Source organism: Schistocerca piceifrons, chromosome 3 (assembly GCF_021461385.2).
Source record: "Schistocerca piceifrons isolate TAMUIC-IGC-003096 chromosome 3, iqSchPice1.1, whole genome shotgun sequence".
NCBI classification, from domain to species: Eukaryota; Metazoa; Arthropoda; class Insecta; order Orthoptera; family Acrididae; genus Schistocerca; species Schistocerca piceifrons.
This window is the reverse complement of record NC_060140.1, coordinates 55,686,741-55,703,722: the sequence shown is the minus strand read 5'-3', so window position 1 is coordinate 55,703,722 and position 16,982 is coordinate 55,686,741. Positions and strand designations below refer to the sequence as shown.

The window sequence follows — 16,982 nt, the reverse complement described above, 5'->3', positions numbered from 1 at the left end:
CGCCTTAAGGTCTCAGTGGAGGAATTGCTGAAGAGAAAAACGAATGTGTTTGTGTAGCGTTTTAAGAATTTGCACTTCATGTTATGGTAATCTGTTACTTTCTGGTATTTCTAAAGCCTTCTTCGTCTCATCAGGCCAATTACCTCTGTGTACTCGATGATTGCAGTATGTGTTTCAAATCAAATTCACGTCTATTTTGCATGAGCTGTTTTTTGGTAAAGACTGCAGCTAAGCATTAGCACACCTTCAAAAACACTCTTTTTTTTCTTTTCCAACAGGAGTTAGGTTACCTTTCGTCTCTTGTAATTATGGTTCTTGCACACATGTTGTTACTACTATTGAATAAAATTAAAACGTCAACATAAAAAGGATAATGCTATGCATACTGTGAGGTAAATTTACACGGCTGTATTAGTGTTTAAAAAAAAGGGGTTACCTTTCAAATGAATGACGATTACGCTCAAAGCCCTTACTGCGCCTGGAGAAAGGCAATTTACTGTGTTAACACGACTGCTTACTTCAGCGGCCAGTCCTACGATCTACCGTCAAGAACTGAACAGTCTCAGTGCGCCTGCGGTTTAGGGGAATCACATGCAGTCATTTTTAGAAGTTTATGGAATTCTATAGTGAATATAAAGTCTGCACTCTAGATGTCAGGGCGGGGTGGTACTGGTGGCGGAGAAGTGTAATCCCTGCCCCACTCCTTCTACGTTCCTCAAAACGACCATGAGCTTTATCGTGTTTTTGCTTTTGTGAAGATATTAGCAGCAAGACGTACTCAGTAGGTCTAAACGTTTATCAAATAACTATATTTCGATTTCACCCAGGCCTTCTCTTAGCTTTTTAAATGCAACTTCACACCAGCAAAACGAGAGTTAGGACAGTAGCTACCAGGTAGAGTAATAAATAGAATAAATTGGGTTGTATTTTGTTGAAGCATTGTGACTCTTATTATCCAATTAAAGTAATAACAGCGTACTTGACTCTCGATCAGCGGGAAAATGTAGTCATTTTAAAACTACCAGTAAGTTAGTCAAGCTCTAACGAATACCATAAAACATGTACGATCACAAAAGGGGCCATATCACATGAGGGTCTACTGATTCAGCACCAAAAAACTGATTGTATCATTCTTAATAAACATTTTATCTCCCTAAATGGCACCAAATTCGATATACAGATCCATTTAACAACTGAATTCACTGTTATGTAAGAAATAAGGACTTAGAACTTGAAAAAATAAATGAACAAGAAGTAATCAAAATAGTTCTGTAGTTATAAAAGCAAATACTCAGATGGTTGGGTTGGACTTTCCAATACAGTAAGTAAAAATGCACAAACGTTGAGATTAAATCAGTTACAACTCTCATCAATTGTAGCATCAAGCAAGGCATGTTTATCAATGCACTGGAAAGGACCGTGTCAGACCAATAAATAAATAAAGACCAGTGCAAATAGAATTCACGCTCTGAGGGTGCCATACAATGTGAACTATGTGTATATATAATAATAATTTCGTGTGGCTCAGTGGCGTGGTGCAAGTCTTTCTATCGGATACTATTTAGGCGACTTGGTGTCCCCCAATCCAACCCAGTTATCCAATGGAGGAAAGTGGACCTACAGTTTAAAGTGAAATCTTAACTACGTGTTGTTTTTGGTGACTTCTCACGTCTTTGAGAGGTGAAGGGCTGGTTAAAACGAACACTGAAAAATTCGCATTCCCACAGTGCTACGATCCCGCAACCAGTCAGTTTCCTGGTACCACTAACGCCAATATGGATACAGATTGTTTAGCTATAGGTTTCATGTGTGAGTATGCGAGTACAAAATTTCTGACATAAATGGCCGTATCTTTTGATTGCGTTGACGTACAAGCTTAAATATTTCACACCGGGAAGGGACTGCAGACTTCAGTATATGACATTTCAATTTCATACCACTACCCATTCCTAAAACGTGTGAAAGGAGAAGCATCAAACTTCAGATCATATCTCTGATTGCTTCATTTAGAAATATTTTTGCGTCTGTGATGTGGCGCAGTTTTGTGCCTTTTTTCCTAAAAATAATCTCTTGATACATCTAACCATTTCTAAAAAGTATGAAAGGAGAAACATCGAACCTCAAATCAATATCTCTGATTGATGCATTTAGAAAGATTTTTGAATCTGTGATGTGGCGCAGCTTTGTGCCCTTTTTTTACTAAAAATAATCACTTAGCAGAAAGCCAACATGGATTTCAAAACGATCACAACACCACAACAGCTGTGATAGAATTTTTTGGGGCAAACTCTGCAGCTACGTAAATGAAAGGAAGGAGTGCTGAGGGTATATTTTTTAGATCTCAGAAAAGCATTCTATCTGTTCAACCATGCACTGCTCTTACAGAAACTGATGACCTCCAATATCAGACACACCTTTCTACAACTCCTACCAACATACCTAAAAAAACCCTGAACACGGTGCAAATGTAAATTATTAAAATGAGACGAGAAAAATCAATATTCAGTCTATGAATGAAACAGCAATGCAGGCTCTTCCGTAGTGGCCAGTACAGGGACCATTTCTCTCTCTCATGTATCGTATTTTACAGTTTTGTTTTATGGTGAATCTAAGGAGAAGATAACACATTTCACAACACGTAGGGCATCAGCAGGCCTTAAAAGTCAATAACACAAAATAACGAGATAATGAAGTTCAACGCAGGCAAGCTTGAAGGGGGAAACCAGATGGCGCTATGGTTGGCCCGCTAGTTGGCGCTGCCATAGGTCAAACGGATATCAACTGCGTTTTTTTAAACAGGAACCCCCATTTTTTAATACATATTCGTGTAGTACGTAAAGAAATATGAATGTTTTAGTTCGACCACTTTTTTTGCTTTGTGTTAGATGGCGCTGTAACAGTCACAAACATATGGTTCACAATTTTAGACGAACAGTTTGTAACCGGTTGGTCTTTTAAATTACAATACAGTACGTAAGTACGATTGAACATTTTATTTCGCTCGTTCCAATGTGATACATGTGCCTCTGTGAACTCATTTCTGAGAACGCATGCTGTTACAGCGTGATTGCCTGTAAATACCACATTAATGCAATAAATGCTGAAAATGATGTCCGTCAACCACAATGCATTTGGCAATACGTGTAACGACGTTCCTCTCAACAGCGAGCAGTTCGCCTTCCGTAATGTTCGCACATGCATTGACAATGTGCTGACACATGTTGTCAGGCGTTGTCGGTGGATCACGATAGCAAATATCCTTTAACTTTCCCCATAGAAAGAAATCCAGGGACGTCAGATGCGGTGAACGTGCGGGCCATGGTATGGTGCTTCGATCACCAATCCACCTGTCATGAAATATGCTATTCAATACCGCTTCAGCTATGTGCCGTTCATCCATCATGTTGGAAGTACATCGCCACTCTGTCATGCAGTGAAACATCTTGTAGTAACATCGGTAGAACATTACGTAGGAAATCAGCATACATTGCACCATTTAGATTGCCATCGATAAAATGGGGATCAATTATCCTTCCTCCCATAATGCCGCACTATACATTAACCCACCAAGGTCGCTGATGTTTCACTTGTCGCAGCCATCGTGGATTTTCCGTTGCCCAATAGTGTATATTATGCCGGTTTACGTTACCGCTGTTGGTGAATGACGCTTCGTCGCTAAATAGAACGCGCGCAAAAAATCTCTCATCGTCCCATAATTTCCCTTGTGCCAAGTGGCAGAACTGTACACGACGTTCAAAGTCGTCGCCATGCAATTCTTGGTGCATAGAAATATGGTACGGGTGCAATCGATGTTGATGTAGCATTCTCAACACCGACGTTTTTGAGATTCCCGATTCTCGCACAATTTGTCTGCTACTGATGTGCGGATTAGCCGCGACAGCAGCTAAAACACCTACTTGGGCATCATTTTGTTGCAGGTCGTGGTTGACGTTTTACATGTGGCTGAACACTTCGTGTTTCCTTAAATAACGTAACTATCAGGCGAACGGTCCGGACACTTGGATGATGTCGTCCAGGATACCGAGCAGCATACATAGCACACGCCCATTGGGCATTTTGATCACAATAGCCATACATCAGCACGATATCGACCTTTTCCGCAGTTGGTAAACGGTCCATTTTAACACGGGTAATGTATCACGAAGCAAATACCGTCCGCACTGGCGGAATGTTACGTGATACCACGTACTTATACGTTTGTGACTATTACAGCGCCATCTATCACCAAGCGAAAAAAGTGGTCCAACCAAAACATTCATATTTCTTTTCGTACTACACGAATATGTAATAAAAATGGGGGTTCCTATTTAAAAAAAAAAACGCAGTTGATATCCGTTTGACCTATAGCAGCGTCATCTAGCGGGCCAACCGTAGCGCGATCTGGTTTCCCCCTTCAAGCTAGACGAGTTTCGTTCTTTGTAGTTTTTTCGTTTGATGCTTATTTCGTGAAGTATTTGGCCCGGTCACTGTCAATGGATCACCCTATCACCTAACTCTGCCACCTCAAATATCTCTGGAACAACAATACATTTTCAAAAACGATTTTCATCAGCATGAACGTACGGCAGGGGCTTAGCAAACCAAATACTATGAGAAATTTTAAAACGTAAACAAATACTATTTCCAATATAAACTTGTTTATTTTTAAATGGACACCCCCTATTATTTAGTATGCAATCGGTAGCATGAAAAATCGCAAAAATAATGGCGTTGGATGCATCGCAATGCGTCAATTACATCCCGAGAAATTGCGAAGCGGAGTTGATGCTTGAAATAAATGAAGCACACGTCCTGAGACTCAAGCGTGCACCTCACGCTGTCGGTAATCGTTATGTGATTGACGTACTCCGTCATTGGAGTGTTAATGTATGGTGTGGTATTGTATGACAACACATCATTGGCTCATACTTCATTGATGGCACTTCTGAAGGGAGATAGTTTAGCCCCTTCTTGAGCTGTACCGTACTTGAACCGTTCCGCCTCTTACAATGTGTCAAAATAATGTGGTATCAGATTGAGGGGGTTGGGTTGTTTGGGGGAAGAGACCAAACAGCGAGGTCATCGGTCTCATCGGATTAGGGAAGGACGGGGAAGGAAGTCGGCCGTGCCCCTTCAAAGGAACCATTCCGGCATTTGCCTGGAACGATTTAGGGAAATCACGGAAAACCTAAATCAGGTTACCCCTATGCGGGATGGAACCGTCGTCCCCCGACTGCGAGTCCAGTGTACTAGCCACTGCGCCACCTCGCTCGGTATCAGATTGATGGATGTTCTGGATGTGTGATAACGACATCAATGCAGTGGTCAATGTAATAAAAATAGCAGTTGGAAGAAGAAGCCATATACCGCGTTTTACCAACTTGCATAGCTTATTAGCAAAAAAAAAAAAAAAAAAAAAAAAAAAAAAAAAAAAAAAAAAAAAAAAAATCTACTGAAAATTCTGTCAATTCTCTGAGTTGTTCATTGCTGCTGTAAAAAGATTGTATTGTCGTCCAAACAAAATGTAATAGCAACTGAAAACCTACGAAAAGAGCCAGATCTCAAACTAATTGAAGAAGTATCCACTGGATAGAATTAAAGTCCTACATGAGTGACGGATTTCTGCAGGTGCGTCCAGTGGTTAATAATATCACGAGCTACCTTGCTAGAGCATCGCTCATGTTAACACTCGCAGATACTGTAGATCTGGCAGATGTTTATGATATTCTGCAGACTAAAGAAGTGAATACCCGTAAAATTTGGGTAGAAAATTAATTTATAAGTTAAAAATACATGTGAAATTAATCCCAATAATTGGCATGTTTAATATAAAAAAACCTGGCATGCAACAAATACGGGCTATTGGAAAGAATCTGAGGAGTACCATCATAACAGAAATAAAAAAAAGCGCTTACTACTAACTGAATTATTCAAGAACATACACCTTCAAGATGCTTCAGCACGTTCGATGGCAATCAAAACTGTCATCAAGGACTTGCTTGCAGCTGTTGAAACGACTGTCAGTGAAGATGGCCAGCACCATGATGCACCACAGGAAAATGGAAACATCGTTACAATTTGTGGCGTGAACAGTATAAAATAGCGCAAGAAAAAAAAATTGTGTGACTAGTACAGAATCTGACCTAACAGTACACTTCAGTTATTATTTGAAAGCTGGTCTTCTATATCTTAAGCAAGATCCATAGAAGTACGGAATCACATCATCGATACTACCATCCAAATCTACAAAATAAAATGGACTGAAGTATTTGAGAGCTACAGCATGTGAAAGATTGTTTCCAAAAGTAAGATTATGTTCTCTGTTAACAGTGCAATAGACTGAAGGGGAAACGTCTCTCAAAAACTTTACTTTTCGTCTTGTAACGCCGGAAATGCATATCCTCCTATTTCCATCTATTGTACTATAATTTGTTTTCCTTATTTTTGCTACCTGAATATATGATATTTCTGTGTCTTCACATATTGTAATTGTTTTACTGTTTGTATATATATTTATTTATGCACTCATGTCGATGTATAATTGGTTTGTTTCGTAAATATTATTTGTATTTTTACGCTGGGTCTTGCCTAGGGAAAACTGCTATCGAACGATTACGTCGATAGGTCGTGTGACGAATCAAAGTGTGTAGGATCTTTGGTAGTGTTAACTCTGCCGCGTGGAGCGCGGGCAGAACAGTGAGAGTCTGGCGGGAGTAGCGAGTAGAGCAGGTGTTGTGTGACGCTCCCGCGAGTTGCCGCGCTTTCGGGGTTTGGCAGCATGTAATTGCGCTCGACTCGCGATGATAGTTTCTGACATGGTGTCGCGGACGGGAAGCATTAGCTGGCGCACATCAAGAGCCCGTTTCGCCTGGTGACCGTGTCGAGAAGAAGGCGCGCCAACATCCAGCTTCTGCAACAGCGACGGCCGACAATGAGTGACTGTCGCCACCTCCTCGATCGACGGCTTCGAACCTTCAATAAACCAACAAGGAAGACTGGAAGCACGTAAAGTTTTAGAACTGTATGGCAGACCTCAGCTTTTAATCTTGTTCCATTTGCCTCGCAAAATTACAGCAACTTAGCATGAACCTTTGTTGCTCATTGTCCCAATTGCATTGCCAAGCAGGGTCCCTTCCTTTTCCGAAATGAGCCCGAGGGTCGTTGAAATTCAAACGCCAGCATCATTCGATTTCACTGCTTTAATTTCAAAGTTCAATTATGGCATTAATAGCTGGCTACAATATTCAGATTACACAAGCACGAATTAAGAGTGCGAGCTTTGTTACCGTATTTTAGCTTACCTGTGACTGCAGCTCAGCTTGGTACGTACTAAATTTTACTATTGTTAATTGTTCAGAATCATTTAATTCAAGTTCAAAGTTAAATCTCTTATTTCTAAATTGCGTAGATTCAAGTAGTTTTTGAAATGATTGTTGAGGTAGTCCAAGACTAACCGTATTTTACTGAATTTCGATGTGCTTCAGAAAGAAAGCTCACTATTAACTTCAGTCACTAAATTAACTTTCGATTTTCCGGTTATTAATTCTTTTGCTAAATTAAGTCAGGGTGTAGCGAAATTTATTACTTCTGACAAACTTTCAGTTTTCACACTACACGTGTCAACCTTCAGTTGCCACGCTTCTAGTGCTAATTATATGTGTAATAACCTTTCTTTTTCAGTTACTATAGTAATTGTCCTTAGGACTGGCGACCGTGATTTCCCCCAAATCTCAAATACCTAATTACCGCTACTTAATTGTTAACGTAACGGCTGCACATTTACCTTCTTTATTAACTTTACCCTTTTTCAAAATTAATTTCCACCAGTTTCATTTGCATTTTTCCTTTCATTTAGATGTAACCCTTTCCTCCCTCTTTACCGACAGGTTAACTTCGGTGACGATTGCTTTTCCCAAATTTCCATTAGGTACACGCGGTTTAATTTCTCACTGTCATTAAGGTCGGAAAGTGAGGGGGGAGGTTACACGTGGCGACCTGGTGACAGGACAATCTTCGGATTTGAGGTTGTTCTGGACACGAATTTTGCATTGTGCAAATCTCGTAACAAAGTACTGGTTACGTACAGGCCGTTACGTCAGCGAGAATAAGTAGTGGGAGTAATCCTAATTATATTTGAGGTTTGGCATTTATATTGAAAATTATTAAAATGAGTGAAGGCAACAATTACCAAAATTTGGTAGACTTGGATACGGAACAATCGGTCGAACAGTGGGAAACGCGCACCGCGGTACCCATTGTTCAGGGGCAGGCGGCTAGCATGAAAGACGCGACCGCCGAAACGCAACAAAGAGCAGAAATGGAATTCCAAACTTTAGAAAATGTTTCGGAATCGGAAGCGAAAATCAAATCTGTACCCCTTGATGATGAATACGGGGGAACATGTATAGAGGAACCAGCTACGGAAGTAAAACCGGTAGTCTCCGGGAATTTAACTGATTTATTGAATGTTTTGATTAATGAAATCAAGAGTCAATCGGCAGAAATTATAGCTCTGTCTGCCAAGCAAGAAGCTCAGTCTGAAAAGATTGAACGAAAGCTAGACAATCAGAACAAAGCTATTAATGTTGTTAACAACAATGTTGGAGTTGTTAATACAAAAGTTGATAAAATCAAAGAAGATATTGTTGTAATTAATACCGAAATCGGTAATCTTAAACAGGAAATGATAGGCGTTCAGGCGGAAATTGCGAGCATAAATACTCGTTTTGATTCCGAAATTAGCAGAATCGAGAAAAGTGTAGGAGAAGCAGTTGCTCCGATCATCGAGAATAAGGTGACGGAACAAATTCAATTAGTGAAAAAAGAGGATCAACAGAAGGTGGAAACTTTAAAGGCTTTGGTATCCGAAGTAGATACCAAAGTGACGAAGCAGGCTAACATCTGCGAAGAGAAAAAGAGGGAAGTGGAAACGCTTGCGACAACCACTTGCCAAGTGATTACGAGGGTGTCGGAATTAGAAAAGAAACTTGACGAAAAACAGAGCTATGTGCCAATCTGCGCACATAGTTCGGAATTGTTGACGAAAGAGGAGCGGTTCGACCCCTAGAAAAAAGGCGGTATACACGCGACGGATTTCATTAAAAATTGTGAAAGAGTTTTACCCAGATCATGGACTAATGAGAGAAAAATTAATGCGGTTATTGATGTGTTGGCTGGTGATGCCAAGCGTTGGGGCCTAAACCTCAACATTACGAACCTGACTTTTGACGAGTTTAAAAATTTGTTTCTGGCTGAATACTGGTCAGAGCAAAAACAGCAAAGTGTCTGGCGCGAATTTGTCGTATCGAGGCCTTTCGATGCGAATTCGCGCGGTTCGATGAAGGAGTTTTGTGAGGGCTGGATCCGCAAGTTGGAATATTTGCGTGACCGCCGCACGGAATCCGAAATAGTCTGGGAACTCTACAAGAAGCTTCCAGATGATACAAAACGCTACGTAGGAAGCAATTACAGGACAATCAATGATTTCCTGGAAAGAGTTGAGGACGAGGACAATTGGCGCAATAATCGCGACAGTGGTAGAGGCCGTGGTAACAACAACGGGTACCACCCCAACCATAACAACGATAACCATGGGAATAATGCATACCGCAACCATGGCAGCAATAACAATAATGGTTCGGACCGTAATAACAATCGGTACAATGCAAATAATAACAGGAATGACGGAAACCAGTATCATACTAACGTGATACGGGCTTCACAGAATAGTAATAACGCCAGAGGGTGTGATCAGCCGCCTCAGCAGCATCCGGGGAGCGTATCTGCTGGGACGAGACAGGGAAACCATTAGCCGCGCCGGTGAGGGGCCGACCGGGCGTGGAGAAATTTTGGCGGCCCAATAACAGTAGAAAACTCAGGTGTCGTCGTTATGAAAATTCCGTATGGAATAATCAACGGCGGGAGAGTGTGCCAGTGTTAAGAGAAAGGAGTGCGCCCACAAGTAGTAGATCAGCTGTATACACGGCAGTAGAAGGTACATTCACTGTCTGTGAGAACAATTTAAGTAGTGTTCCGGAAATCGATTATAAGGTGCCAGCTGTAATACCCACAGCGGAACTGGAGATTGAGTTTAAGAATGATTCGCAATTGTTGAGAGAAGATCAGATGTCGGATAAAACGTCCGTCATCGAGCGAGGGGATGCAGAGAGGGATGAGGTCTGGTTAAGGCAGTTCGGTCGCTTATACGACGAACTAAGAGATTATAGGGGTCTGTATGGGAGAAGTGTTTATGGGGAGCGCGTGCAGGATTTGCCACGTCTCGTCCCGCAAGAAGATAGTGTTTGTGAAATGATGGAAAGTTCTGGCCCTAACCGGCAGACTTTACCAGAAATAGTTAATGTTAATGGGGAGCACGAGCAAGATTCGTCGTGTTTCGTCCCGCAGGAGTTAGATGTTGAAGGAGTAACGGAAAGTTCTGGCCCTAACCGGCAGACTTTACCGAAAGTTATAGTGGTAGAAGTAGCCGACCCATCCGACGCAAACCTCCAGTTTAAACATTGCGAGAGTATTAAGGAGAAAGATTACGAAAATTTTAGTGATAGCCGGACACGATTGGTAGAAAAGCACATAGATTACAGCGTGTATGAGGTTAGAGCTGACATTATACAGTCAGACGATAGCAGTGTGGGTTGCGCAGATCTAGAGGAAGTAATTGCAGATACTACTGGGCACATTCCTCCAGGTAGATTGGCAGATGAGATCAATCTGACCAAAGAGGAATCAACGAAGGTGACAATTAGTGAATCGATAGCAAAGCAACACTCACTAGTTGACGAGTTACAGGAAAAGGTTTCGGTATTGGAGGCGAAGCTACAGACTAAGCCTCAGGACAGACGTGTTGAAATTAAAACTGTATGTGAACAGAGGCTGAAAAAGCCGCCAGATAAACCGGATTTGGGATCAAAGCCGGATGGTTTTTTCTGGAATGACCTGGATATAGACGAGGATTTACTGTGGGAAAATAAAGAAACAGTCGAGGACAAGTGTAGACAGATAGTAGTGTCTGTTAATATGCACGACCTACAACTAAACGTGTTGATTGACACCGGTGCAGAATTGAGTGCTGTATCTGGGAAAATATTTGAGTTACTGAAAGACAGACCTGGCATCGTAGTTATGCCAGTAACAGGAGTGAAAATTATCGGTGCTACTGGGAAGGCCAGTAAACCGGTCACAAAACAGATTTTTGTCAACTTCGAGATACGTGGGGCACGATTTGAACAAGAGTTTGTCGTCGTGCCAGACTTAACTACGGAAGTAATTATCGGGTTAGATTGGCTATTAAAGTACCGTGCAGTGATTAACTGCGAAAGCAAAACGTTGACATGTACGTCCCAAGATAAAACAATAGTAGTTAGTTTTGACGAGGCAGGAGACGGTGTGCATAGGCAATACCAGCCTATACACATTGTTAACTGGCCGGATGGTATTGACGTAGGTATGAATCTGAACTACTGTAATGTGAAGAATCTCGGCATTGACAATAATGTAGAAAGTGAACTGGAAAGTATTGTAGAAGGTGTGTCAAACGTAACACACGAACAAAGACGAGGCCGACTTTCCCGTACCTACTGCCATCACAACCATAGGGCATGGGGCAAATATGAAGCAGAATTTAAGAGAATTATGAACACCTTGAGACATGAATCTACGGGATTTTCTCCAGAGGAAATCCTGTTGGATGACAGAAGTAAAAGTTTAGTGGAAGTGATAATCAAATTCCCTGAACGGATTGACATTAGTATTGGTGTGAAAAAAGATCGTTTGCGAGAAGTAACGAAGCTAAAAGCTGATGCTCGCATACGTCGTCATGACGCTAAAGCGCGTTTTGCTAAGTTTGCAATCGGAGACTTAGTACTTGTAAAAGCTCATGAGAAATCGAGCGAGATAGACCATGAAAACTCTGAATTTAAGTTTGTTTATAATGGACCATATAAAGTCATTGGTATGCCTCACACAAATGCTTACGGAATATTGTAGACTTGAAATTGTACCAACCTAGGATCGATTAATACCACACAATGGGTAATTTGTACAGTGTGTAAATATAGAGTGTAAGATTTAACGATTTGCTAGATTGCCATGCTTTTGACTGACCAAGGTCATTAAAGAAGTTGTAATTAATAAGTAATTAATTTTGATTAATCAATTAAATTTTAATCAATTTAATCATGATCTAATCACTGAAAAATCCAAGCTGCTAGTTTAAGTTTTCAGCTGAGTCACAGGAGATTAAGCAACGTAAATATGATTTTGTAACTAGCTGTAAGATTTCATAAATATGTGATTTACTAGTCATTGCCGATGTACTTAGACGCTGTTTTAAGTTTCAGGCTAGTACATGCGTGTGATGATGGACAGTGTTGAGTTATCCACTGTGATAGTATTAAGGGACTCCTTGAGATTACTCGGGAGTGAGTTTTTCCGAAAGAATTCAGTGAAACGGACGTTCTGGAAACGCCGTCACAAGGGCGAGTGAGATCAAGCTTGCCGCACACGCGGGCGCAACAATACTGGCGAGGCGAGCCGCTGTCGGCTCTTGTGCCGCTGTTGGCTCTTGTGCCGCTGTCGGCATTCTTTGTACTTGCGAGTACGAAAGGCGGAATAGTTTTTCTTCCCGGACAGCTGATGTGAAAGAATTCTGCTGTCAATATTTATGTTTTTTCCGATCTACTGAATATTATTTTCTTGTTTAGCGTTAAGTAGATTCTCGTGACGAGAATATTAATTATGAAAAGGTTAAATAAAATGTGTAGTCTATTTAATTATTTATTTGCGTATTTTGATCTACCTGTTTTTATGACCATGCACATTAATTAATTTTGCAAATAGTATTCCATTTCTCATAGTGTTACGAATTTTAATGATTTTGGAATAGCTAAACCATTTTCTATGTTTGCTATAAATTTTAATATGTTGTCAACCTGTTTTATTTTCTGCAAGATGTGGGTGGAATAAGATTAGGAGTGTCTCCACTCAATTATTATCGTCTAAAAATTGATTTATGATTAATTAGACGAATGCTAAATTTTGTTGATGTTTTGAGCATATGCATTTCCGCTGTTTCTTTTTTGGGACATTTTCTGAGTCTGTTTACGTTACACGCACATCCTCAGACAATGTGGGGCACGTGTAACGCCGGAAATGCATATCCTCCTATTTCCATCTATTGTACTATAATTTGTTTTCCTTATTTTTGCTACCTGAATATATGATATTTCTGTGTCTTCACATATTGTAATTGTTTTACTGTTTGTATATATATTTATTTATGCACTCATGTCGATGTATAATTGGTTTGTTTCGTAAATATTATTTGTATTTTTACGCTGGGTCTTGCCTAGGGAAAACTGCTATCGAACGATTACGTCGATAGGTCGTGTGACGAATCAAAGTGTGTAGGATCTTTGGTAGTGTTAACTCTGCCGCGTGGAGCGCGGGCAGAACAGTGAGAGTCTGGCGGGAGTAGCGAGTAGAGCAGGTGTTGTGTGACGCTCCCGCGAGTTGCCGCGCTTTCGGGGTTTGGCAGCATGTAATTGCGCTCGACTCGCGATGATAGTTTCTGACATGGTGTCGCGGACGGGAAGCATTAGCTGGCGCACATCAAGAGCCCGTTTCGCCTGGTGACCGTGTCGAGAAGAAGGCGCGCCAACATCCAGCTTCTGCAACAGCGACGGCCGACAATGAGTGACTGTCGCCACCTCCTCGATCGACGGCTTCGAACCTTCAATAAACCAACAAGGAAGACTGGAAGCACGTAAAGTTTTAGAACTGTATGGCAGACCTCAGCTTTTAATCTTGTTCCATTTGCCTCGCAAAATTACAGCAACTTAGCATGAACCTTTGTTGCTCATTGTCCCAATTGCATTGCCAAGCAGGGTCCCTTCCTTTTCCGAAATGAGCCCGAGGGTCGTTGAAATTCAAACGCCAGCATCATTCGATTTCACTGCTTTAATTTCAAAGTTCAATTATGGCATTAATAGCTGGCTACAATATTCAGATTACACAAGCACGAATTAAGAGTGCGAGCTTTGTTACCGTATTTTAGCTTACCTGTGACTGCAGCTCAGCTTGGTACGTACTAAATTTTACTATTGTTAATTGTTCAGAATCATTTAATTCAAGTTCAAAGTTAAATCTCTTATTTCTAAATTGCGTAGATTCAAGTAGTTTTTGAAATGATTGTTGAGGTAGTCCAAGACTAACCGTATTTTACTGAATTTCGATGTGCTTCAGAAAGAAAGCTCACTATTAACTTCAGTCACTAAATTAACTTTCGATTTTCCGGTTATTAATTCTTTTGCTAAATTAAGTCAGGGTGTAGCGAAATTTATTACTTCTGACAAACTTTCAGTTTTCACACTACACGTGTCAACCTTCAGTTGCCACGCTTCTAGTGCTAATTATATGTGTAATAACCTTTCTTTTTCAGTTACTATAGTAATTGTCCTTAGGACTGGCGACCGTGATTTCCCCCAAATCTCAAATACCTAATTACCGCTACTTAATTGTTAACGTAACGGCTGCACATTTACCTTCTTTATTAACTTTACCCTTTTTCAAAATTAATTTCCACCAGTTTCATTTGCATTTTTCCTTTCATTTAGATGTAACCCTTTCCTCCCTCTTTACCGACAGGTTAACTTCGGTGACGATTGCTTTTCCCAAATTTCCATTAGGTACACGCGGTTTAATTTCTCACTGTCATTAAGGTCGGAAAGTGAGGGGGGAGGTTACAGTCTGTTGACAAAAACTATTGTCGAGTCGTCATAAGTTGATCCCTGACAGTTGCACTGGCCTGGGCGCTCCAGCTTCGTGCGCCTACCTCAGCCAACCACACAATACGATTTTGTAAACGTCTATGTTAAAGTCACAATGTTGTCACAACTGTATAGCCGAATATTATTGTTTCCGCCTGCAGCCGTTGGCGCTACGCAGCTAAAAGCTGGCAACAGCGCTGTTAGCTGTCAGAGATCTTCTTATACAAACTTGACTATAGTCCGATATGTGGCGTTAATTTTCTCCCTTTCTGTTCATCATAATAATGAACACGGCCACCAATTATCTTCAGAAATTAGCTTGGATTCTGCCGCATGCTCACGATGTTCTACTGGCTATTGAAGAGAACAACCTTCAGCAGCTTGAACACTCCGGACTACGCTTCAGTATAAAGAAAACTGAAAACCGCTCATACAAATAATACGGACACAGTTACGACCGACGGTACCGATTTACGTTACCGCTGTTGGTGAATGACGCTTCGTCGCTAAATAGAAGTATTTTGGCTCAAGAAACACTGCAAAAGGCTCACTCGTTCCTGAAATCACTGTGTTCGCAGTGCATGACTTAAATGGCGGACGACGACTGGCGTGCCTTGTGATAATTAAATCCCGCACCGACACAAATCAAATATATACCGCTCTTCAATCTTCCCAGTTGCCTTGCAAGGTGCAGAATGAAATGATTGGCATTATTGCCTGGGAGATCTCTCATAGTACAAGACATTCCTATTTGACGCCACATCGACGACTTGCGCTTCGATGAAAATAGGATGAAATGGTTAGGACAACACAAAACACCCAGTCACCGAGCGAATAAAAACCCCGAGCCGGTCGGGAATCGAATCCGGGACTCCGCGCTCTAGAGGCAGCAACGCTAAACAGTATTTTTTTGTCGACCTGTATCTTCGTCGTTTTTTCGTCACTGGTTCTATGCGGATGTCGCATGACATGTTCAAATTCCGTCGATGAGAAATTCAATCATCGCAGAGGGTAGGAGATGGGAGGGGGGGGGGGAGGGTAGACTCCTGATCGAACACTGAACTATCGTACAGGCTTTTTCTGCTACTGTAAGCCCTTCGTTTGATGTACAAGGCGAAATCACAAGAAACTGACATAATTACAGAAATCACTACACCACAAAATGTGGACGGGATGCAGAATGCTGGATGATAACAAACGATACAGGGTAGCGACTTGAAATGGAAACCAAATGCTTCGGTTGACATCTGGCCAGCCGCTTCATGACCATGGGCCAATGACGAACACGCATGCGGTACGGAATGGTACCTCTCGCTAACAAGATGAGGGAACACCGCCTACAATGGTATGGACACAAACTTCGAGCAGACCAAAATGTAATAGCAAAACGTCGCTTTGCGTTGAAACGATAAATGGTGAACGACCTTTTGAGAGATCAAGGCAACGTTGGCTAGATAACCTCCGTAAAGACTTCAAAGTAGCGCTCCCCCAACATGACCAAACACAAGTTCGCGCCAAGTGGAGACAGCGGGTCAAAAGAACGGTTACCGCCACGTTGTGGGACGAATGCTGAAGCAGAAGAAGAACAACAACAATAAGAAATGTAATGTTAAATAGTTGTGTATTTAGCAATGAAGAAAAATTATGTTAAAAATAACAATGTTTCCACGTCTATGATGAAATCGAAATCAGCACCGACGATATGTCAACAGCGCACATCCCTTGCGACAAGCAAATCAATACGTAGACGAGCGAGTACCTAAGGAAATCATTCCGTCCTGTTGAGAATTTTTGAGGTGAATATCTTGTCCGACCTAATCAGCTCACAGTCACGATGACGTCACGGTATGTAAGGAGACAGAGTGAGAGAGGGAGGGGGCGGGGGGGGGGGGGGTCAGGTGAGAGGTAGACGGAGGCGGGCCGACTCACCGTGGTCCGGTCGCGTGTGCGGCGTGTGGCGTCGCAGCCCGCGGCGACTCTGGCGTTCCATTGTTGTGCGCTGGGCGCGAGCAGGTGAGCAAGTGGCGCCGCAGGCCGCCAAGCGCATGCGCTATCGAGCGCCAGGCGCCAGCCGCGGCCGCACACCGGCCTTTATCCCGTCTGCCGCTATGTTCTATTCTGCACTCCTCAGCTGCCAGACGTTTACAAAGCCCACCATCATCTACGAGGTCCGTTCAAAACATTCAGGAACTTCGTCCACAA

General features: G+C 41.8%; 1 protein-coding gene across 3 annotated transcripts in view; it reads right to left on the bottom strand.

The window, feature by feature from the left end:
* LOC124787773 (neo-calmodulin-like) overlaps positions 1 to 16,763 on the bottom strand; it is a 120,439-nt gene extending 103,676 nt beyond the window's left edge. For 2 of the 3 annotated variants that reach the window (XM_047254664.1, XM_047254665.1), the window contains exon 1: positions 16,710 to 16,757. The gene's annotated coding sequence lies outside the window, so the exon portion shown is untranslated. Of the gene's footprint in view, positions 1 to 16,709 lie in introns of all 3 variants that reach the window. The other variant, XM_047254662.1, reaches the window with a different exon arrangement.
* Between the last annotated feature and the right edge of the window lie 219 nt (positions 16,764 to 16,982).